This window comes from Chiloscyllium punctatum, chromosome 23 (assembly GCF_047496795.1).
Source record: "Chiloscyllium punctatum isolate Juve2018m chromosome 23, sChiPun1.3, whole genome shotgun sequence".
NCBI lineage: Eukaryota > Metazoa > Chordata > Chondrichthyes > Orectolobiformes > Hemiscylliidae > Chiloscyllium > Chiloscyllium punctatum.
The window spans coordinates 71757337-71781209 of NC_092761.1; the positions used below are offsets into that span (position 1 = coordinate 71757337).

General features: G+C 40.8%; 1 protein-coding gene across 6 annotated transcripts in view; it reads right to left on the minus strand.

The window, feature by feature from the left end:
- Positions 1 to 23873, minus strand: part of igsf9bb (immunoglobulin superfamily, member 9Bb) — a 682739-nt gene that overhangs the window by 600459 nt on the left and 58407 nt on the right. The gene's annotated exons all lie outside the window — the stretch shown is intronic.

Genomic DNA, 23873 nt, shown 5'->3' on the forward strand with positions numbered 1-23873 from the left:
AGGAAACAAAGTGCCATACAGGAACAAGTCAAGGGTTGGAATGCCAACGCTGAGGACCTCAGCAGCTGAAGGGATAGCTGCCAATGGCGAAGCAATAGAAATCTGTTGAAGTAGGAAGGGGCAACTTGGGTCAATGCTTCAGATGGCTATAACTGCTCACTGGATAAAAGCTACAGGACTTGGAAGCTGTTTGTTATCAGATGGGGCAGATATACAATGCACCCACTGCTTCATTTATATGTGCACTCAAATCAATCCTGCCAACAGGTAAAATAGCTTTCTGATACTCACTATGTCTGGTTACACGTAAAGGGTAACCATAGATAATGGGTGGCAGGTAGCCTCGATGAAAACGCAATAATTTCAGACTTGCAGGTTAACAGCATGGTGGTATGTGTGGAGGGATATCAGTGTTTCCTTACAACATTACTGACCGTTTATTTCCATAGATCTATAAGACTGGCCATCAATCACAGACAATGACATGCTGTAACAGCCTAGTCACTCCTTTCAGTTCTCTTTTCTTTCCAGCTCCTTTCAGTTTATTAGCACAGACAGTAATTACAATTATAAAACTCTTATCCAAAGCATTATAACAGGGAGCTTTGCAGGGAGGAAGTGCTTGATTTTCTAATTCAGTGTCAGATTCTATTTAATTTCTTACTGACTATCTTTGATTAACCAACCTAAATAGCATAGTGAAGTAGGACTGGGAATCTGAAAAGCTTCTCTATACTGCTGTATCACTGTGGCACATTTCATTCTGTCACTGCAGGGGTCCTGATAAGATTTCCCAACTGCAATAATGAAAGATTCTCCATGGACTGTTACTACTGCAATCCATACCTATTGCCACACAGAGTGGGAGAACCACAACTTCTTTTAACATAAGATTCCTTTGAGGTTAGGAAGGTCTTATGAGACCAAACAAGTGACTTGTTGTTGTAATCCATCTCTACTACGTGTATCTCTGTAGACAAGTGTACAAGAATCATTTCAGTTACATATGCAGAATTAGCTGCAAAGTGCACAATCTGGCAATAGAATATTTCTTCCACAACTGTGCACAACATAGTAGCAATAAATAAAGTTGGTGTGATCACACAATACAGGGTTCAGGAGGATTAAAGCCACATCGCTTGGTGATGACAATAATCTGATGATTCATACTGGAAGTCAATGTGAGTTTTATGTCTGGTGCATGCAGAATTTGGCTTGAATGGTATCCCAAGCTCCCAGGAGTCACTGACATTGATTTTGTTAAATTTATTTGTGGGATATGGGCATAGCTAGCAAGACTAGCATTTACTGCCAATCCCTAACATCCCCAAAGATGTGCAGGTCAGTTGAATTGGCCAAATAATTTGCCCAAGTTGTTCAGGGATGTGTAGGTCAAGTGCATTAGACAGGGTAAGTGTAGGATAATAGGGTAGGTGAATGGGTCTGGCTGGGTTACTCTTTGCAGGGTCAGTATGGACTTGTTGGGCCAAAGGGTCTGTTTCCACACTGTAGGGGTCCTATGATTCTAGGTATTCTATGAGCTATCCTTGAGAGCATTTAAATGTCACTAGCATCGCTAAGGGCTGCAGATACATGTTAGCCAGACGGCTATCAATGACAGTTCCTTGATCACCATTACTGAGACCAGCTTTCAATTCCAGACTTCATTTAGAATTGAATTTAGATTCCACAAGTTGCTGTGACCTGATTTAAAACCATATCCCAGAGAATTAGCCTGGGCCTCTGGAATGTAATTTGAATAACATTATCACGTTGCTGCCATCTCCAATATCGGTCCACCCAGCCTAAACAGTGCTGATGCCATGCACTGATGAATGCTGCATCTGTTTGTCCCAGGAGAAGGGTTTATTTTGAGAAACATCCAGAAATCCTATTTGATTTCATTATGATGGAGCCCAGAGTATTGCTCCTCCTGGTTGCATAAGTAAAGTGTAGGCTGCTATCACCACAATCATGCCCTGTCCTACTATTGGTCTGTACCCATACCCAGAGGAAGCACTTGCCTCCAAGTGGCCAGGATCACTGCACTGCTCAGCTTCCAAGTTGCAATGCCATACCCACTGAGGCTAGAGATATGCCCAAGTGTCAAGGTAACTCATGCTTCCCCAGTGCCCAGTATAATCAGCCAGAAGTCAAAGCCACCCCAGTTTCTAGGCTAAAGGTTTGATGCATGTCCTCTCAGGGTTCAAAATGTTCAAGATGTAAAAGAGTAACATGCATTGGTACAACTGACATAACAGTAGCTCTTAACCATGTCAGCGAGAGAGGAAAAGCTCGGTTCATTTTACAGGATTTAATTTTTGGCTGAAAGGAAATTTTGAATGTTACTTTTAAAAATGCAATTTGTACTTTTGAACAAATTGGAAAGTTCCATTCACTCAACTTAAAAATCTCTTTGCACCACTGGCTGTAAGATGCAACCGATGACGAACTTCAATTGAAAAAGAATCCTACCGGGTGATAACCCTACAGTTGAAAAAGAAATTACCTGTTTCCAACCTTGGGCTCAATATTAGGCCAGATTGTACTGCACTGTCTCTCCCCGTTACCTTCAGCTCAAAACAATTTTCCTCTTAAAGTTATTAAAATAGCAAGCTAATAACATTACAGAAAAGGCAAAGATCCTCTGGGATCTAAGTGTACTTGACGAACAACAATGTATCTCTTTAAGAAATCAGTTTGAAGGTCTTTGAAATTAGCATTACAAGGACTGAGAAGACAATGTTACAATGGATGAACTCAAAGGCAAATCAGGTACAGAGAGAGAAATAGAGAGACAGAGCAAAAGAAAGATTGGATTAAGAGAGAAAAAGAAAATGTTAAAAGGAAATCATAATCTTCATTAGTGACTACATCTGATGGACTGAGACTCTATACTTTTAACAGTTAAGTTTGCCATTCTGACTGTCAGGCAATAATTAACAATTAACACATCATTAGGAAATGAATTACACTTGAAATGATGAGATTAACTTTATGTGATTACTTTGTACCTTCTGCACAAATCCACCAAATTCACACTATTAAATGCTTCTCAATGTGAGACTGAAGGTCTGTTGCCATTTAGTGGAGCCAGCAATTGAGCAGCTTGGACAGTAACTTTTGAATATTCATGTTTGACAAGGCATTTGCTCCTCAACTGAAGTTGCTTCATCATTTGCACATCAGATTTGCTGAAAATGTGATAGGCTATACTGGCCTCTCATAGTAACAGTCAGTGAATCAAAGAATTCTTCATAAGATTGTCAGAACTCACTACTGAATATCACTTAGGAAATTCCATGTTACTGGTTCTAGGTTCTGCAGGTCACTGTGCAACTGATCTCCAACTACACAACTGGCAAATGTTTCCAGGAAATGAAATTGGTCCTTGGCCTTGGCCTTGAGATCACAGTAGTCTTTTCCCTCGTTCTTTTCCACACTCCCTCTCCCTTCACACAGGAGTTTCCTAAAGTCAGTTCCATTCGAGCAAGGGTCTCCCATGTGTTGACATCTCAGTTGTATTTCTTGAGGGAAACCTTAAGGCAGTCTCTGAAATGTTTCCTTTGTCCTGTTCTTGTTTGAGTGCATTTCTTTGAGCTGAGCAAATAAGATTTGCCTTGACAGTCAGAATTCAGGCAGCCTAAACATGTGGCTGACCCAGCAGAGTTGGTTTCGGATGATCTTGGCCTCAACGCTGGTGCACTTTGCTGCTTCAAGGATATTTATAAAATATGCATGAGACAAACAATGAATTATTTATTAAATATCAGTCTCTCTTAATACAATGCAAAGCATATGAGTTTTCTAATATCTACTCTGTGATTAAATTCTTCACTCTGGTCATTTTCTTCACGTCTGCAATGCTTTAAGGGGCAACGTTTGAGTTCGGTATCTAAGTTTGACAGGAAGCAAACATTTGGAATCCTGACACAACAACTCCACATGAATGGGCTTTAAAATGGTCATTAATACGTTCTAATATATTGGCAAATATCAAAATGCATATTTGACAGACATGCAATCAATGTGCTTCTCTTGAATAATGAACACTTCCAAATTCACTGCTTTGAACCATGGTGCAGATTTTCACTATCAAGGTAAGCAGCTGGCATTGAGCCATTTCCAGACTTCACATAACCACTTCAGTTTAAATGGCCTTGTTAGACCCATTTTCACACTGGGAACGTGGGAGCAGGATCAGGTTGGGTCCGCTAACCCTGGAAACAGATTCGAGATGGTCACTGGAATGGGTGAGACCCAAGTGGGCTAAATAGAAGCCCACCTCAGATCCCGAGACTTTATCGCAGTTGTTTCTATGCTGAAAGGCCTTCCAGCCCTTGCCCATCACACCTCTTCACTTCCTAACCACACCCAATTCCATCATAGTCCCATGCCACCAACGTGCCAACCCATGTCTCCACTATCCCACTTGCCCCCTCATATTGCCAAGGTGACTTAAGTCCCTCCCCCAACTTAATCCCATGGAACCTTGCAATCTGAATAGCAAATTCAGGACTCAACCCTCACCTTTATTTCCCTTCTTCATCCACATCACCTCATAACCCCTCAAGCCATCATCATAACCATTCTCCCAGTATCCACCTAGGGCATACCTTTGGAGCCATGTGGAGATGAAAATAAAATAAACTTCTAACAATACTAACTTCTAACAGCTCTTAGTCATGCACATGAAATGCTTCTATTTAAGAAATCCCTGAAACTTTTCAAATCTCAATTGTTTAATCTCTCATGAAAATAAAACTTCTATTTAGATTCCACAGGAAGGACAACAAACCCTTTAACACTTTCTTTTATTTAGTCAATCACTATAAGAGTTCAGTATTGCTTACTGTGATAATGCTGGTTTTTGAAATTCAGGCAAGCATTCATCACAAAATAACCATAGCTCTCAAGGACATAATTCCACTGAAATTGTACTTTTCAGATTTTTTTTTTGTTTAATTGACACCAGATGGCCTGCCACCGAAACAGTACAGCAGAGTTTCTTTTAACTTTTGCTTAAATTATTTTCATTATTAAGGAGTGGGGATTCAAAAACAACATCAGAACATGATGCTTAAACAGATCTTATCTGTCTGTTAAAAGTATTTCCGTCAACCCCATTGATTTGTGACTCCAACACTGTGGGTTAAGCCCCCAGTAACAGCTAATAAGGGGGTCCTTTGAACATCAGCAGCAAGCTCACCTGGCCTTGCTGAGTTGGACTTCTCATCTCTCTGAGCCTAGCTCAATCCACTTTCTGGACTGAAAGAATTGCATCTGCTGGACCTGAAGGGAGAACTTCCTACCCAGTATTTTCAAAGGTCCCTGGAGTCAGGAAGACTAACCCCATAATCATAACCCCTTCAATAGAATGTAATTCCTCAGGAAGGATGAGGCAGCGCTGTTCAAACACATTTATAGCAAGCCAGTATAAAAACAGAGCAAAGGGGAATTCTACAATGTATGGGAAGCATGTCTATATTGTGCAATGAACAACTGATACTTTTGACTCTTTTGATACTATATTGTCAGTATCAAACATTTCCAAGTCAGCTACAGCAAGGTTCCAGTAAATAATCCCTGTAAGTCTGTCCTAAACTAAAACACAGAATAAAAGTATTTGACATTAATGCCCCTGTGTCTGTTTATTCAATTCGATCCTGACAGTTCTGTAGAGAACCCCATTTGCCTGACTTTGCTCCATTTCTCATGGGACACTGACCAAATTAAAATCAACTCTTGGAAGTTTCAACTGATATAGTATTTACAGTCCCATGCAAAGCAAATTCCACATTTTAACTACACTGAGTGAGAAATAATTACAGGATCCTGATTTCACTTGATTAGTGTAACTCTGATTTTAGGTTTGAGCTCACATACACTGGTCTCCTCAATGGACAAAATGGTTTCACTTGGTTGACTCTGTCAAGCTCTTTTATACCATTAAATGACTTAGTTAGATCATCAGTCAGTCTTCTTTAATATAGACAATACACGCTTATGGAAGCCAACCTTACAATTTACCTATTTTATTTTCAGTATCATTCTGGTAAATCATAGCATTCCTACAGTGTGGAAATGGGTCCTTTGGCACAACAAGTCCACACCACCCCTCTGAGGAGTAGCCCACCCAGACCCATGAGTCTACATTTAACCCTAGCTAATGTACCTAACTTACACATCCCTGAAATGATGGGCAATTTAGCATGGTCAATTCACCTAACCTGACATCTTTGGATTATGGGAGGAAACCGGAGCAAACCCACACAGACACAGGAAGAATGTGCAAACTCCACACTATCGCCTAAGGCTGGAATAAAACCCAGGTCCCTGGCACTGTGAGGCAGCAGTGCTAACCACCGAGCTACCGTGCTGCTCTTATGTACTGTTCTCCCTCCAAGACCAATATATCCTTTTCTGCAAGATCTCTCCAGTCTTGATTTAGAATTATATTGCTACTCCTTCATAATCACCAGATCAAAGTCCCGGAACTCCCCTCTCAACAACAGTGTGGGTATTCCTACACATTTAGGAAATAAAAGACACAGCAAGTAATCTCTATTTGATAGATAAATTGTGCCGACCCACCCACTCACTGTAGCTTTCAGTTCCTTCTTTTCAAAAGTACATCTAGCCATCAACTTGTTTACAATGTCTGCTTCAACAGCATTTTACAATTATACTATGATTTGTATGATAAAATTCAGATCGACATCTCTTATGCTTTTTTTTTACCTTGCTTCGCCTGCTATTTAAATCCTTGCCCATAGCAAATAACCTGCCCTTATCAAGACTGTCAAGTGCACTTATAAGTTTGAAAATGAAGCCTATTATTGGCAAAGTCAACCTTAATTTTCTAGTACCGATGCATCCAAGTTAACCTCAGAAAACCTGCTGGTCTATCTGAATGCAATTGTCTATTTACTTCCAGGTTGCTCTATATTCAGTAAGAATCAGATTAAAACTGCCCAGATGCATTTAACTTGAGCTTGCAGGGGCAGCAGTGAGAGACCTTCATTCCATCACCTTGGTAGAATGTAGGTTTTTATTTTTGTCTCTCTAATAGAATCACTTCAGATGCTAACTCTGCCCACCTGCTGGCGCAGTTTATGGTTGGGTTGGTTTTGTATATTAGCTCCAAACATGAGAAGGTGTTTATAATGTCAGATTGATCCTGGTGCAAAAGTTGTCTTCCACCTAAAGGAAAGCAGAAAGAGAAACTAGAAATGTAAAGTATGGAAAACCCGGTGTAAAATTGGAGCAGATACAGGGAGATGAGAGGAGACTGGCCTTCTACTCTATAGGCTATAGAAAAATGAAAGAAGACACATTGAAACATCCAAAATTCTGACAGGGCTTGAGGGGATAGATGCAGAAATGGTGTTTTGCCTGGATAGAAAGTATAAGGTCAAGAGACGCAATCTTAGATTAAGGAGTAGATCATTGAGCACTAAAATGAAAAAAGAATTCTCATTACTCAGGATAGAGAATCTTTGGAATTCTCAGTCTGATACGGGCACAGTGGGTCAGTTATTGAAGCAATACAAGACAGAGATCAATAGATTTCTAGATCATAAAGGCATAATGGGGTATAATGATAGAGTTTCTTTGAAGAAGCCATCAATTGATTCTTGATAAGCAAGGGGTAAAACGATATTGGATATTGGCAGAAATATGGAATTAAGTTTAAAATGAGATTAGCCATGATCATATTAATGGTGGAAATGGTACAAAGGGTAGAGTGACCTACCTGCTCCTAATTTATACGTTTGCTTGTGTGTGTGTGTTTAAAAAGCAGGTTAATGGTTTTGAGATAGATGACCTAGCTGAATAGCACAGCTGACTTGATAGCCCCAGTGACCTACTCCAGCTTCTGTCTGCTATGCTGAGACCAAAAGATCCACATCATGAAGGATATGGCTCTGATACATGGAGCTAAATATCTACCGCGCAGGGCCTCCTTTGGTTAGCTCAGAATAATGCCAACTGTGTGGGTTCAAGTCCTACACTGGCTGAAGCTACCAGGAAGGATTCTCTTTCTCAGCCTATCTGTTTGCCTGAGGAACCATGACCCTCAGGTTAAACAGCCACCTGTTATCTTTCTTGAATGAGACAGTAGTCTTATGGGCTGGCAAGATTGTGGTAACTTTAGTTTTTATGTCTAAACACTTTCATGATTCATCCCAGTCTGGTAGGAAAGCAGTCAGATTATGACTGATATCTTTGGACTCCAGTCTGAATATTTACAGAAGAACACTGCTGGATTCTAGCTAAACATGTGCTGTTTGCTCAGAAGAGCAGATTAAAATTAATCCAGCTGGACTAACTGCAGTTAATTAACACAGGATTTTTTAATATTCACTCAAATGCAACCAGTGAAGTTAAGAAATAAAAATAAATGAGATTTAACGATGTAAACTGTGTCACATAGAGTCACTGCTGCTGCAGCTAACTCAGCAGTTATATCAAACATGTTTCATTGCATTTCCCTTGAGGTTCAATGAACAAAGAGAAGGGACTGTGATATTCCAAACTTCAGGACTTTAGTAACTGTTCATGGATTGAAAGAATCAACAAAGATAAACTGATACACACAAAAAGAAGCAGCAATAACTCTGTCTGGAACAAACTATAAAGGAATAAGGACAAACATACACAGGAATTGAAAAGAAAACGTTGAGCCTACAAAACTGTTTGACTCCTGCTTGATAACTGGATACTTCACGCCACAAAACACATGACTGTTCTACAGAAGAATTTAAATAGTTTTAATCACAGGAAAGCTGTATTTTCAAACAGACAGTCAATGTCAAGTGTAACAAGGAACAAGGAAGCTCCATTCCATAAGAAGGTGAGCTGCAGACTTGATGGTTTTTAGAGGAGTAGTCAGTAATTTGGATGAAAGAATCTAAAGAAGCATCAAAAACATCACATCATGGACTTGAAGAACAAAAATCCATATAAGGATCTAATACAAGAAAAAATCAGCAGCAGAACTTTGAAGAACAACAGTACACAAGGATTGAATCCTGGTCACATCCAGAGACAGACACTGTTCGTTGGAATCATAGTTGAATTCCATCAATAATCGGGTAATCACCAAGTTGATTGTGAGGTTTAACTTGCTTACTTGAGGGGTCTTATTTTGGCTGCTGCATGCAAGAAACTTTAAATCATTGTTTCAGCATTTGAATGTCTGCAAGATTTCTTAATATGTAGCCGAATTAAAGGTAACTTGTGATTCACCCTCAACAGACTGGTTTAGGAACTAAATGTATGCCTTAGCTCCTACCTTCCATTAGCTCCACTCAACAAGAACATGTTCCAAGAATTCACATCTCAAGGGGAAAAATGGAACAAGTAGCAGTCCTTAAGAAACAAAGCAACCAGCTGGCCAATTAATTAAGCAGAACAACTTTGTAGACAAACATTGGAGAGGTCAGAGAAAATAGCTAATAGGTTACTGCATGACTCTACAGTCACTGTAGAATGATCACAAGTCAGAAAGATGTCTAAAAGCTATCATCTACATATGACAATGACATGATTAAGGCTTTCTTATTCATAGAAAAATGAGCTAGATTCAGATCATACATTGCCATTTCATTTGGTTTGGCATCGTTTTGCCTAAAGTAATTATAATTGTTGCTTATATATTTGACAAATAGGCCTGACTGCAGTAAAAGTCTCTTTCTTTTTGATTGGAAGGTGTTTAAGGCAGGAACACCTATGGTATTAAAATATAATGATTACCAGAACTGTCAGACATAATAAGAAGGTGGAATACAAGTGCTTCAGTGTTATGGACCAAACCAAACCCCTCAAAATATATTAAGATTTTGGCTGAAACTCCAATGTTTTCTAATTTTTAAAGGCAAGTGTAAGGTGTGTTCTGGATGCAATTCCATTGGCCAAACGACTAGGCTTGAAGCAAAAAACACTTTATTCTTACACTATAGTTAAAATGCAAATTTAAAAAATGGAATAACTTAACTCTACCAGAAAACTTAACAGAATAATAGACTATTTAATTACTGAACAGCAACTGTTGCAATATAGTAACATACCAAAAACATATCCTTGGCAAAGATAAATTTATTAAGATAAATTTTCTCACATGTAATTCTCTAGTCCAAGAGGAAAGAACATCAAGAGAAAACACTTGAAAAAGAGAAAGAACTCAAGCATTTTCCTGTAGCAGGGAAAGATGTATAGCAGCTTCCAAACCTCAACAGCTACTGAAAGTTAAACTAAATCCTAGTTCTGTGGGAGCTTGACTCCACCCGTTCATCCTGTTTCTATGTTCCAACTTCTAAAAAATCACCAAGGCCTCAAAAGCTGTTGACAATATTGGCTTGGAACAGATCACTCGTCACCTCTCAAACTCTCTTAAAATAAAGAACAAAATACACCTCTTAAAGTCATAGTATCATCACACTCAGCGGAATTAGACAGTAATTATTGCTAGTAATGAGTCACACTGATACCAAGGACCAGCTTCCCTCAATATATATGTGTATGTGCAGCTTTATACAATCAGGAGAGATACCTAATCTTTCTTTACTCATCACCCCTTCCCTCCTAGTTGCACTTACAGAGTATTGTGATACATTAAAACTGGTAATGATCAGTGTTTGTTTGATAAATAATTTGAAAATGCTTTCTTAATGGGAGGTTATTTTTCTACCTGGTGTTGTTTCATTTAATTTTCAAAACCTAAGAAGAAATTTTCAAGTTGTATGAAATTCATTTTTGACAGTACATACGACAATTTAAAATACCCATTCAGCATATAAGTTAGGAGCATGGGGCAATCAGATTGAAGAGAATGAGTGTCATTTTTTCTGATGGCAGATATCAATTCAGCCAATTTAGCCAGTTATCAGGAGGTCCATTATCTGGAAAATTCCATTACAAAAAAAGCATGTCATGTATTTATCTTTTTACATTAAGTCAAAGACTTCAAAATAGGTTAGAGACAGACATCAATGTTCACCATTTAAAAGGTAAAATTGAGAGGTTATTAACATAGACCTCTCACGTTAAAAGTAGCAGAGATAAATGGTGATCATAATGCAAACGAGCAGCATGATTAAAGCATGGGATACAAGGTGATTGAGATCAATGTGAAGCAATTGAGAATGTCAAATACACTTGACAGAGCTATGGATTCACTCAGAAATGACCCAGGAATGGACATTCATCATATTAATTCCAGAGCTGATGGCTCACAATGAATTAAAGACATACATCAAGGGCGGAAATTATTTGGAAAGCCCCTGGGATGTTGGAATAGACAGTAAGTGTAATTGCTTGAAAGAGTTAAAGTTATCAAGTTAAAGAAAAAAGTGCCGACCCAGAGTTATTTCTTAGCAAGGTTGTGACCTGTCACCCTAACGCTCAGTAATACCTCACTTCTCACCATGATCAGATAGCAAATACATCACACAGTGAGTGGTAGTGTCATTATTCCTGGACTGCGAAGCCTGGATTCATGTCCCATCTGCTCCAAGGCGGCGTAATAACATCTCCAAACAGGTTGATTAGGAAAACAGGCAACACAGACTGATTGCTAACTGTTTCTTCCTATCCCTGGTTAAACCAACACAGACAACTAAAAATGGCTCTTTGACATAGTTGACATCATTTCTGGAGTGCAAGCAACTTGGAAATCTCAAAGTCAAAACTGATTAACTTGATGCCAATCCTGCAGGCCATAGCGAAAAAACACCCCTGACTCGGTGCATCAGTCTCAAATCTATTCTAACACTTGTCATTAGGTTTCCTATTTTTATCTGTATAAATAGTGGACCCACTGTATCTTTTGGAATTTATTAACCTCAAGGTTGAAAAAGCATATTAAGCTATACAAAAATGTGGTTTGCAATTCTATGAGACAGTCTAAAATAAAAGGCTTGAAATGGTTTGGAGATTTGAAACCCTTACAATTATCTGATTGGTAACTTACACACTCCATTAGTAAACCGAGTATCTATAACCTGCTGAACCAGCTTGTTTACAAACTTGAATGCCAATTACCATGTTCAAATGAGTCCTTTATTTACTCTGACAGGCAGATGTGCAATGGGTAAAGGCAGACACAATGACTCGCATGCATAGTAGCTAATGCGCTGATGACAGCTCGCCAAATTGGTGGTTCAGGAAACTATACTGAGTGGAAATACCTCTGCAAGTGTGTCAGTAAGGAGCTGATAAAAAACATAGCTCCACTCCGCCAATTGTCACATCTGCTTAAAATTGTTTTGGTGCTTGTCAACTTGTCTGTCTCACTATTCAACTGGAACATTTCTGCTTGTATTGGATTGCTGGATCCATTCCATTTAAACTGCAATTTGACAAGCCTACCTACAAATTGCAGTCTAGAACAGAAACTTGCTGCCCAGCAATCCTTGACAGGAGCATGAGGAGAACAATCATTTCAGGAAGAAGTCAATGCTGATGACACAGAGAAATATCATGGAAATTGTAGTGAACCGAGGATCTTGTGAAGGTGAGGAAATTAAGAGTAATTCGTAAAGGAAAAGTACTGGAGAAATTAATTAGACTAAGACCTGATGAATCACATGCCTCTGACTATTTACATTTTAGGGGATTAAATGGCTATAGGACTGAATAATGTAAGGAGCTTGAAGTTCCACCATTGACACTTAAAGTGGGAAGTGAACCCATTTCAACTGATGGCAGAACCATGGGAGGTACATTCTCAGAGGTGGCCAATTAAGTGGTTAATGGGTTGTGCGGCCCCAACAAATGGAGTGTGGGGTTGGTAGAAATAGGCATATAGGTCCAGATTGGGTGGTTGGCAGGCAATGGGAAAGGAAAGGGGGACATTTGCCGGGGCAAGAAGCTGATGACAGCATGTTGTCAAATATACCACCCCAAGTCTTCAGGCGCCATTTTCCCAGCCTTCTTATTCCCCAGCCCATTACCAAATCGCTGGTAAAATTCAAGGCACAGAGGAGGAGACCATTCAGCCTCACAGACCATTCTGGATCTCTGTACAGCATCCCATTTAGTTCCAACTCCCCATTCTATCTTCATTGTTTTGCAACTTTATTTCCCTTAAGTATTAACACAAATTTCTTTCAAAATCGTTGATTGGGTCATCACTTCTATCACCGTTGGAGACAGGGAGTTCTAGGTCATTACCTGTCACTGCATAAATATTTTCTTCTTTATTATTATAAATGTGGCTTTTTACAAGGAAGTTATTTCTAACTTTCTTTTTTTAAGATAAAGCAGAATGTCCTGGAATGGGAGATCATGAAATTGTACTAAGCTCTACTTATAGAGTGAGTCATGTTATTTTAGGTTCTCATGGAGGAAGAGGTCCAAGCCAAAACCTACATGTAATCAAGCATCAATTTACACAACTTGATACAAAAGAGAGGTATCTGTACTTTCTGAACATTCACTCCCAGACCTCAACACTAGCAGATGGACAGATGAAACAGATACTCTTGTGTGAAGAGAGGTAAAGGCTCTTTTTTGTTAGGCCATGATGTAATATATTGACAAGAAGTGATTTTTCAGTTTGAAGAGATAGGACTCATGAAGATTTAAGGTTCAGGGAGTCACCAGTTTGGACCTTGTTGTTGGGATTCACTTTGGAAATACTCAGAAGACTAGGACAAAAGGACTTACAAAGGGCATTGGAAAATTCTTTTTAATTCCCATCTTTATTGAATGGTATGATAGGAAGAATGAACCTACTGAATAGCTGAGAGAAAATTGAAACTTAAAACTATATATCAGCTGAGAGCATGTGCAATGTACAGTGTGTTGTAAATATTTTTGATTGAATTAACTAACTTACGGGCAAATACTTTTTCTGTAGTCTGGTGCATTAGTTGCCTGGTAATATTTGGTCTGTTAATTTTAGCTTGTTTCTTACAGTAAAAGTCTTACAAGGTGAAATTTAGTTGTCTGATTCTTCACATTGGTTGCTGGGCAAATCTGGCCTTTTTCAAAGTTGCTGAACTCTCCAAGGTTTGTAATGTTCAATTTCCCAAGGTATCTCTTGGTCATATTTTATGACAAGTAAAACCAAGGGTTCTTCACTGGATTAAATAAACCTACTGAATCAGGAAACATTCAACATTATGGGCTCCGGGTACCTCCAGGAGTCAGCTTTGGTAGTGGGAGGAGAAAATGTAGTAAGGATGAAACTGTCTTCCAACAATGTTAAAGGAAATAAAAATTCCTGGTATCCACTTACAAAAATTTTCATGAATATTTTGGCCTCTTACTCAGCTTACTACCATGTTACATTAAAGAGGCATATGAAGCACATTTCATTAATACACAATGATGTATGCGTAAACTGAAACAGAAAATTGTTTGTTCTGTACTTTAAGAATGAATGTGACTTTATGATTCTGTAAAGCCCAAACCACATTCTAGACAATGGTCCAATTATTCCAACAGCTGACTTCTTTGACTCGGGATTGAAAAACTGTCAGTTTGAGTCCAAAGGTCATCCAGAACAACTTGCTACTGTCAGATTGATAAATTCTTCAGTTCTCAGGCAGCCCATTAGAGGGAGCACCACACTGAATTCTGAGCTACTCCCTGACACAGGAGGGAAAGAGGACGTTGTTCACCTTGTTCCTGTTCACACCATGTGACCTGCTGACAGTCATGGAAAATAACACCATTGCCTTAAACCTCACAATCAATGTTTGTTCAGATTATTTCCTCAACAAGATTACAGCAGAGAAAGCAGAAATGAAGAACTCTTGACACAAGTAGCAGAAAGTAACAGATACAACTTAAGATTGTAGTTCGGACTGTTTCAATCGTGTTGTTCTGAAGCTTCTCTCTTAGTCTGCAACTGTACTGTGCTATGGTGCAATACTGTGCTACATTTGAATGCTCCCTGATCAGTTAAGTTCATTGATTCTCAATAATGGCCATTCAGACCAGAAATTTTTTTTTTAGATTAAATTAGATTAGACTTACAGTGTGGAAACAGGCCCTTCGGCCCAACAAGTCCACACCGCCCCGCCGAAGCGTAACCCACCCATACCCCTACATCTACATTTACATTTACCCCTTACCTAACACTATGGGCAATTTAGCATGGCCAATTCACCTGACCTGCACATCTTTGGAGTGTGGGAGGAAACCGGAGCACCCGGAGGAAACCCACGCAGACACGGGGAGAATGTGCAAACTCCACACAGTCAGTCGCCTGAGTTGGGAATTGAACCCGGGTCTCAGGCGCTGTGAGGCAGCAATGCTAACCACTGTGCCACCGTGCCACCCACGCGGAGCTCTGGGGCAGGGAAAGTAAAAAGGGACACAGTGTCAATCCAATTAAGATTGCTACTCCTTAGAAGATTCAGTCCAGAGATTGTCTAGTAAGCCATTCCTCAAAAGATTCAAACTCTACAGCTTTACTTCCTGAAAAGGAGGTCTCATGGTGTAATCACACCTCTGGGCGAGAAGTTCCGGGTTCAGTTCATTGAAACATATAAAACAGGAGCAGAAATAAGCCATTCAGTCCTTCAAGATTACAGTGTTGCTGGAAAAGCACAGCAGGTCAGGCAGCATCCGAGAAGCAGGAAAATCGACGTTCGGGCAAGAGCCCTTCATCAGAAATGAATGGCTTTTGCCCAAAACATCGATTTTCCTGCTCTTTGGATGCTGCCTGACCTGCTGTGCTTTTCCAGCATCACTCTAATCTTGTCTCTGATCTCCAGCATCTGCAGTGCTCACTTGCAGCATTCGGCTGTTCAAGCCTGCTCTGCCATTCAATATGGGTGATTATTCAGCTCAGTACCTTGTTCTCACTTTCACCCCACATCCTTTGATCCCTTTAGCCCTAAAAATGATATATAAATCATTCTTTAAAACATTCAAAATTTTAGCACAATGGTTTGGATCAAGGAGCCTCCTACAGAACACAAGGATCGACACAGCATGGATAACATTTTCATCAGGCAATGTGGCTGTCAAGCAGTTTTGACTGCAATATTGATTTGATTCTGCCTAAGAGACCAGAAATTCTTGGGACAAACAGAAAGTGTGTGCTCCACGTTAACACTTCTGAGTTGGAGCAGAGACAAAATCAATGTTGATCTGACTCAAAATTCCTATTTTCATAGCAATCACCGTTGCATTTCTCTTCCTCCATCCTACCAATCAGCCAAGACCTCTATAAAGTAATGAAGAAATAGCATCCGACTGCGCTGTTATTGTGTGGTTCATTTTCAAAGTTCAAACAGAGTGAGCAGTCAACGGATGTGCAAGGACTGTGATCACATTCAACGCTCATTAGTCCAAGGAAAAACCCTGGATTCAATTACTGAAATCATTGATTGGTGCGGTCCTTTTTAACAGCTGTACATCCGGAGAGTTTTGCTGACTGGAGAGGCTTTATAATGGGAATTGATCATGCATCGTTATGTTTTACACAAGAGGTGATTTTTTTTTTGCAAGTTTGCTAGTCGTTTAGGCCACAAGATAAGATGTGCAGTTTGGTTCAATACTTTAATGTCACAGTGCTCATTACTCATAGCTGAGATATAATAATGCTAATGAAATAAAACAGAATTTGCAATCACATTAGCACTGAAACCTGTTAAAATGCTGACCGAAACTTTTACTCAAATCATGTGTAACGGTTTAAATTTTGGAGTATTTCATTTAATTCCCTCTACCAAGTTTTATGTTCTTCTGGTTCTGAGTGAAGTGTCATTCTGATGACATTTTAAGTTGAGTTTTTCTCACGATGGTCTGGGAGTTAATACAAAAGCGTCATTAACGTAACTGGGGCAGGGATCCCTTTTAGTTTTATTTGTAACAATTTTATTCAACATTTGTGCAGACTCACCTTTAGGAGGTTAGTGACAAAATTTATAAAGTGAGCCATTAATTTGAGCGAAACATACAAAAGGGTTGGAAATGGAAACTTTAACTTAAAAGTAGTCCAGCAGAATTGTAGAACAGTACAACAGGGCTACAAGTACCCTCTTTGTGTTTATGTTCTGGAATGTTCTCTGATAGTGTGGCACTCCTACAGCACTGACCCTCTGACAGTGCAGCATTCCCTCATTACTGACTTTCCAACAGTGCAGCATTCCCTCATTACTGACCTTCCAAAAGTGCAGCATTATTTCAGTACTGACCTTCTGACAGTGCAGCACTCCACCATTACTGGCCTTCTGACAGTGTAGCACTCCCTCAGTACTGACCTTTTGATAGTCTGGCACTCCCTCAGTACTGACCCTCTAATGATGCAATATTCCTTCAGTACTGAGCCTCTGATAGTGCAGCACTCCCTTAATACTGACCTGCTGACAGTGCAGTGCTCCCTTAGTACTGACCTTCTGATGCTACAGGTGCTCCCTCAGTACTGACCCTCCGACTGTGTGGCATTCTCTCAGCACTGACCCTCTCGACCATGCGGCGCTCCCTCAGTACTAAACCTCTGATAGTGTGGCACTCCCACAGTACTGACTCTCTGACAGTGCAGTGGTCCCTCAGTACTGACTCTCTGATGGTGCAGGACTCACTTAGTACTGACCCTCTGACAGTACAAGTGCACCCTCACTGACCCTCCAACAGTGTGGCATTCCCTCAGCACTGACCCTCTGATGGTGCAGCGGTCCCTCAGTATTGACCCTCTGACAATGTGACACTCCCACAGTACTGTCACTCTGACAGCGTAGCAGTCCCATAGTACTGACCCTCTGATATTGCAGCGCTCGCTCAGTACTGACCCTCTGATGGCACAGAGCTTACACAGTACTGACTCTCCAAAGACATTTCATAGTTTCGTAATAATAGAAATAGGTGTAGGCTATTTGGCCCATCGAGCCTGCTCTATCATTCATTAATATCATGACTGATTTATCCATCATCTCAGCTCCTCCTAACTGCATTATCCTCATAATCCTTAATTCCCCAATCATGCAAAAAGCCATCCAAATGTGTCTTGAATATATTTAATGAAGCTGCCTCTACTGCTTCCTTGGGCAGAGAATTCCATGGATTCACTACTCTCTGGGAAAAGCAGTTCTTCTTCATCTCTATCCTAAATCTACTCTCCTTAATCTTGAGGCCATGTCCCCTAGTCCTAGTCTCACCCACCAGTGAAACAACTCACCTGCCTCTATCTTATCCTCCTCTTTCATAATTTTATATGTTTCTATAAGATCCCCTTTCATTCTTCTAAATTTTAGTGAGTACAGTCCCAGGCGGCTCAAACTCTCCTGATAGGGTGAACCACTTATCTCTGGAATCAACCTGGTGAACCTCCTCTGCACTGCCTCCAAAGCCACTATATCTTTCCTCTAGGAAGGAGACCATAACTGCGCACAATACTCCAGGTACGGCCTCACCAACATCTTGTACAATTACAGCAGAACCTCCAAGCTCTTCAAATCAATTCTTCTAGCAATGGAAACCAATATTCCGTTTACCTTCCCAATTACCTGTTGCACCTGCAAATGAACTTTTAGCGATTAATCTATGAGCATTCATAAGTCCCTCTGCACAACAGCATGCTGCAATCTTTCACCATTTAATTAATACTCTGACTGACTATTTTTACTTCCAAAGTGGATCATATTTACCAACATTGTACTCCATCTGGCAGACTCACTTAACCGATCTATATCTCTCTACCGACCCTCCACATCCTCTGCATAGTTTGCCTTTCCACTCAACTTAGTGTCATCAGCAAATATGGATACATTACACCTGGTCTCTTCTTCCAAATCATTTATATATATCATGAACAGTTGCGGGCCCAACACCGACCCCTGCAGTACCCTGCTTACCACCGATCTCCAACTAGAAAAACACCCATTTATGCCAACTCTTTGTTTTCTATTGGTTAACCAGTCCTCTATCCATGTTGGCACATTCCCCGCAACTCCATGCATTCTTATCTTATGGATGAGTCTTTTATGTGGTACCTTATTGAAAGCCTTCTGGAAATCCAAGTATACAGCATCCAGTGTTATCACTCCATCTACCGCACTTGTTACATCCTCAAAGAACTCCAAGAGGTTTATCAAACATGACCTACCCTTCCTGAATCCATGCTGCATCTGCCTGATGAAACCTTTTCCATGCAGTTGTCTCACTATTTCTTCTTTAATGATAGCCTCCAGTATTTTCCCAACTACAGTTGTTCAGTTCCCTGGCCTAAAGTTACCTGCCTTTTGCCTACACACTTTTTTAAACAGTGAACGTGACATTCACAGTCTTCCAGTCCACCGGGATCTGTCTGGAGTTCTGTGAATTTTGGTAAATTACCACTAATGCACCTACAATAACTTCTGCCATTTCTTTCAGCACCTTGGGATGTATTCCATCAGGACCCAGGGGACTTATCTATCTACTTTTAGATCCTCAAGTTTGCTCAACTCTACCCCTTTAGTGATAAAAATTGAATTGAGGTCCTCACCTCCCACTGTATTCTGAACATCATTCTTTCGCATGTTAGACACATCTTCCCCTGTGAAGACTGACACAAACAGCTATTCAAGGGCTCGGCCATTTCAGCATTACCCAATATAAGTTCCCCATTCTCATCCTGCAAGGGACCTCATCCACTTTAGCCACCCTTTTCCGTTTTATGTATTTTATAAAAACTTTTCCTCCCTGTTTTTATATTCTGTACTAGTTTGCATTCATAATCTATCTTCCCTTTCCTTATTGCTTGCTTCATGGTTGTATGCTGCTTTTTAAAGTTTTCCCAATCTTCTTGTTTCCCAGTACTCTTGGCAACTTTGTTAGCTTGAGATTTTAATTGGATGCCTTCTTTTATTTCCCTGGTTATTCAAGGCTGGCTCTTCCTACTGTTACCATCTTTGTCTTTGACCAGAATATATTTTCCTTGAGCACTGTGAAAAATCTCTTTGAAAGATATGATGTTCCCTCAGCAAAGACCCTCTGATACTATGACATTCCCTCAGCAGTGATGCTTCAACAGTGTGAGAAATCAAATGAGACCTTTCTTGACAGCAAGACCAACAAGTTACATTTTCCAACTAAGTTCTGGATGTCGAAATGTTATTCTCTCTACTGATTGGCAAGACCTTAATAGTGCAAATTATTGTTTATTATTACTCTCACTATTATATCATCTCACCTTATTAATGTTCATATATTCTACCACCACTTAATAGAAACAAATCACTGCAAATTCCCAAAATGAAAGGCAGAGCAGCTATCTGGTGATTCCAGCTTGCCAGTTGCTCCTCCAGACATCCCTGTTGGCCTCCCAACACTGAGGTCTCAGGAGGAGCTCCTTGGGCAGTAGTTGCATGCATGCCCACATCCATGGACATTGGCAGTTAACATGTGTTAGCTTCTCTGTCTCTTCAAGACACATCTCGGATCCACTTACAGTATGTTCCTGTACACCACATAATATTTTGGGGTGCACAGTCACCTATCAATGCATAGGTACTGAAAGGACACTGTGTGTGCTTGGGCAGGTGCCCAGCTTATTAATTGGACAAGGCTCCATCTCTGGGCTGCTCACTTGTTCTCTTAATGCTCACTCACTTTGAGCCCACCTGGATGCTCACAGCATCCCAGCCTTTTCTGTTCTTCGCTCTTTCAGCAAGAGCTAACATACTCTGTCCTACCTTGCCTTTTATTGCAGACACAAAGCCAGGAAGCTTGTCATGATTGTCCACACTGATCAGTCAAGGGGATGGGCATGTTGCTGCATAGTAAACTGCTTTGTTGATTTCACATTTGGTCCACATGTCAGCTGCTTATGTGGAAAACACACTGCCTGTCTTTCAGCCAAATGTCCATGTCTCAAAGTCTAAGTAGTCCTCTGTCAAGACAAGGAAAATATATTTCAGTCAAAGAGTCTAAGAACAGTACATCTATGGCAGCCTGGGATGCCAATCCAGGGACTTGGGCACTGTCAATCAGCTGCTTGGTGCAGTCAGGGACTGGATCCTCTCCGAGAAGAGTGTGAGGAGCTGAATGTTGGTCACCTCACCATCTGTCTTGGCTATTTCTGACCTATTGTAGACTGTTTTCTTCATGGAATATCAGAAATAGAAGAATTAGGTGAGATGAAAGTGAGTGGCATGGCTCTTAGCGCTAGTCCCAATGGGAAAAAGATGGTGAGGTGTCCCAAGCAAAAGTGAGTAGGCAGTGCAAAGGCCTTGCAGCATTCATAATTTGTGGGAGTGAGATGCGTGAAAGCAAGTGGATGAGATGTTGCAGGCAATAGTGAGAGTGGTGTGGTATCGGCCTTGATGGGAGATGGGTGCAGTAGCAGAGATCGAGTCAGTTTGTGGTAGCAGACTGAAGATGGTGGCACTTATTTTGACAGAGCAGAGAAGGTCATCGACCTTCCTCATATACTGCTGGTCAATTCTTCAGATATTTGAAATTGCGCTGACCCAGTTGGCAACCTGAGACCAGTCTGGCAGGGTCAGCCATTGTGGCTTCCTGTGTGGTTCCTGAAGGAAGAGGGATGCCTCCTCTACACCTTCCCACCCAGGGGGCCCTGCAAGTCTCCAAGCCCTCACCTATCATGGGGGGGTCAATGTCATGAGGCATGATGTGCAGCTCCATACTGTCAGTGCTTCATTGGGTGCACTATAGCCTTTTAGGAGTAGCAGCATCTCTGGAAAGAAACAGAATTAACATTTCAGTTCAACAACCTTTTATGAGACATGTTCTGATGGAAGGTCATTACCCTGAACTAAAACTCTCTCTTCAAACACATGCAGTGCTTTGAAAAGCCTGCCAGAAAGCCTTTGTTTAAAGTCCTAAGCACTGATAAGCAGAAATGAGCTTGGTACAGTGCTTTGCTCAGACTTTGGAGCTAGCTATTTTAGCATGGGAGAGGTGGCCAACACCAACAGCACACAGTGAACTTGACCGTGTGGTATTGTTGGATAGTTAAAGTCTCAGTTTCTATTTCCTGATGATCAGCTTCCACTCAAAGGTTATACACAGTCAATTCACACCTGATGTTATGCAGCTCACCTTGCTGTCATCATTGCTCCAAATTATAATGAGCAAAGAGGCTTACACTGTATCACAGCAGTACAGCAATCCACCTTCCAACAGATCACCAGGGATGCTGAGGTGCCACCTCCTGGGGAGTGGGGATTAGAAATGTAGAAAATAGGAACAGGAATCGGCCATTTCAACTCTTCAAGCCTGCTCTGCCATTCAATATGATTATGGCTGAACATCCAACTCAATACCTTGTTCCTGCTTTTTCCCCACTTCCAGATTGCTCCATGGAATGTGAACCTGCTGCCCTCTCTCGGGATGACAACATTCAACTTCCTACTGCTACCACACCACAAATTCCCTGTTGCTTGTCAGCGAGCCAACACATACCATGATGATACAATCTACACCCAAGCATTATAAATCTAGAACTGTTTGAGGGTGTTTTCCATCTGCAGTCTGCTCCAGTAAACATGGACACTGATGATATCTAGCTTTGTCTCACCACCATCTCTTTTGACCCCTCCACTGTGTTAAATGATCATACCATTTGTCAAACAAGCAGTACTGAATGAACAGAAAGTTCTCACAACTTGTTCTTGGGGTCGATTCCAGCCTCAGGTAACTGTCTGTGTGGAGTTTGCACATTCTCCCTGTGTCTGCCTGGGTTTCCTCCGTGTGCTCCAGTTTCCTCCCACAGTCCAAAGATGTGCAGGTTAGGTGAATTGGCCATGCTAAATTGCCCATAGTGTTCAGGTATGTGTAGGGCAGGTGCATTTGTCAGGGGTAAATATAGAATAGGGGAATGGGTCTGAATGGGTTACTCTTCGGAGGGTCAGTGTAGACTTGTTGGGCCCAAGGGCTTCTTCCCACACTATAGGGATTCTAATTCTAATTCTAATTCTGTACTCTGTGCCACCATGTATAAATGCCAGGACCCCATCAGGTTTGTTCTCGGTTTTATTACCCTATTAGTGTTGTGCATAAAACCACTTAGTCTTGGTCTTCTTGCACTAACTTTAAAGTGGCATGCTTTCTACCTGCTCCACCTTCCATTTCAATGGATCGTCTCACAGTTTTCTACAGTTTTAACTGCATTGTCTGTTCCACCCACCTGCCTGATTTCTCTTGAAATCTTTGATATCTTCCTCATTACTTTCTAGGTTTGTATCATCCGGTATGATTATCATTTCTCAACTCTGGGGAGCTCCATTGTGTCCCCTGTTCAATCTGGAAGACTGCCGTTCAGTACAAGGAGAAAGTGAGGACTGCAGATGCAGATCAGAGTCAAAAAGTGTGGTGCTGGAAAAGCACAGCCAGTGAGGCAGCATCCGAGGAGCAGGAAAGTCGACCTTTCGTCAAGAATCCTGATGAAGAGCTTATGCTGGAAACATCGACTCTCCTGCTCCTCAGATCCTGCCTGACTGGCTGTGCTTTTCCAGCACCACACTTTTTGACTGCCAAACGTTACAACCCTATTCTCTGTCCTTAACCAAGTCTGTAAGCAGCTACTACCTCCCTTCTGCTCAACTGTTTTCAATTTTCCCAGCAAACGTGGTACTTTATCAAACACTTCCATAAAGTCCATTCACACAATAAGTACATTGCCCTGATCCATCCTCTCTGTTATCTCATTCTGGATTAGAGGTGCTGGAAAAGCACAGCAGTTCAGGCAGCAAAATCGACGTTTCGGGCAAAAGCCCTTCATCAGGAACACTTGTATCTTTTTACCTTTTTACCTCTCTGTTCTCTCATCAAAACAAACTCTATCAAGTAATACAAACAGAAATTTAAAATTCCATGTTGGTTCTTCTGTATTTCTCTTGAGCTTGTCCAAGTAGGAATTGATTTCCTATCACACAATTTTTCTAACAGCTTCCCCATCACTGGTGACA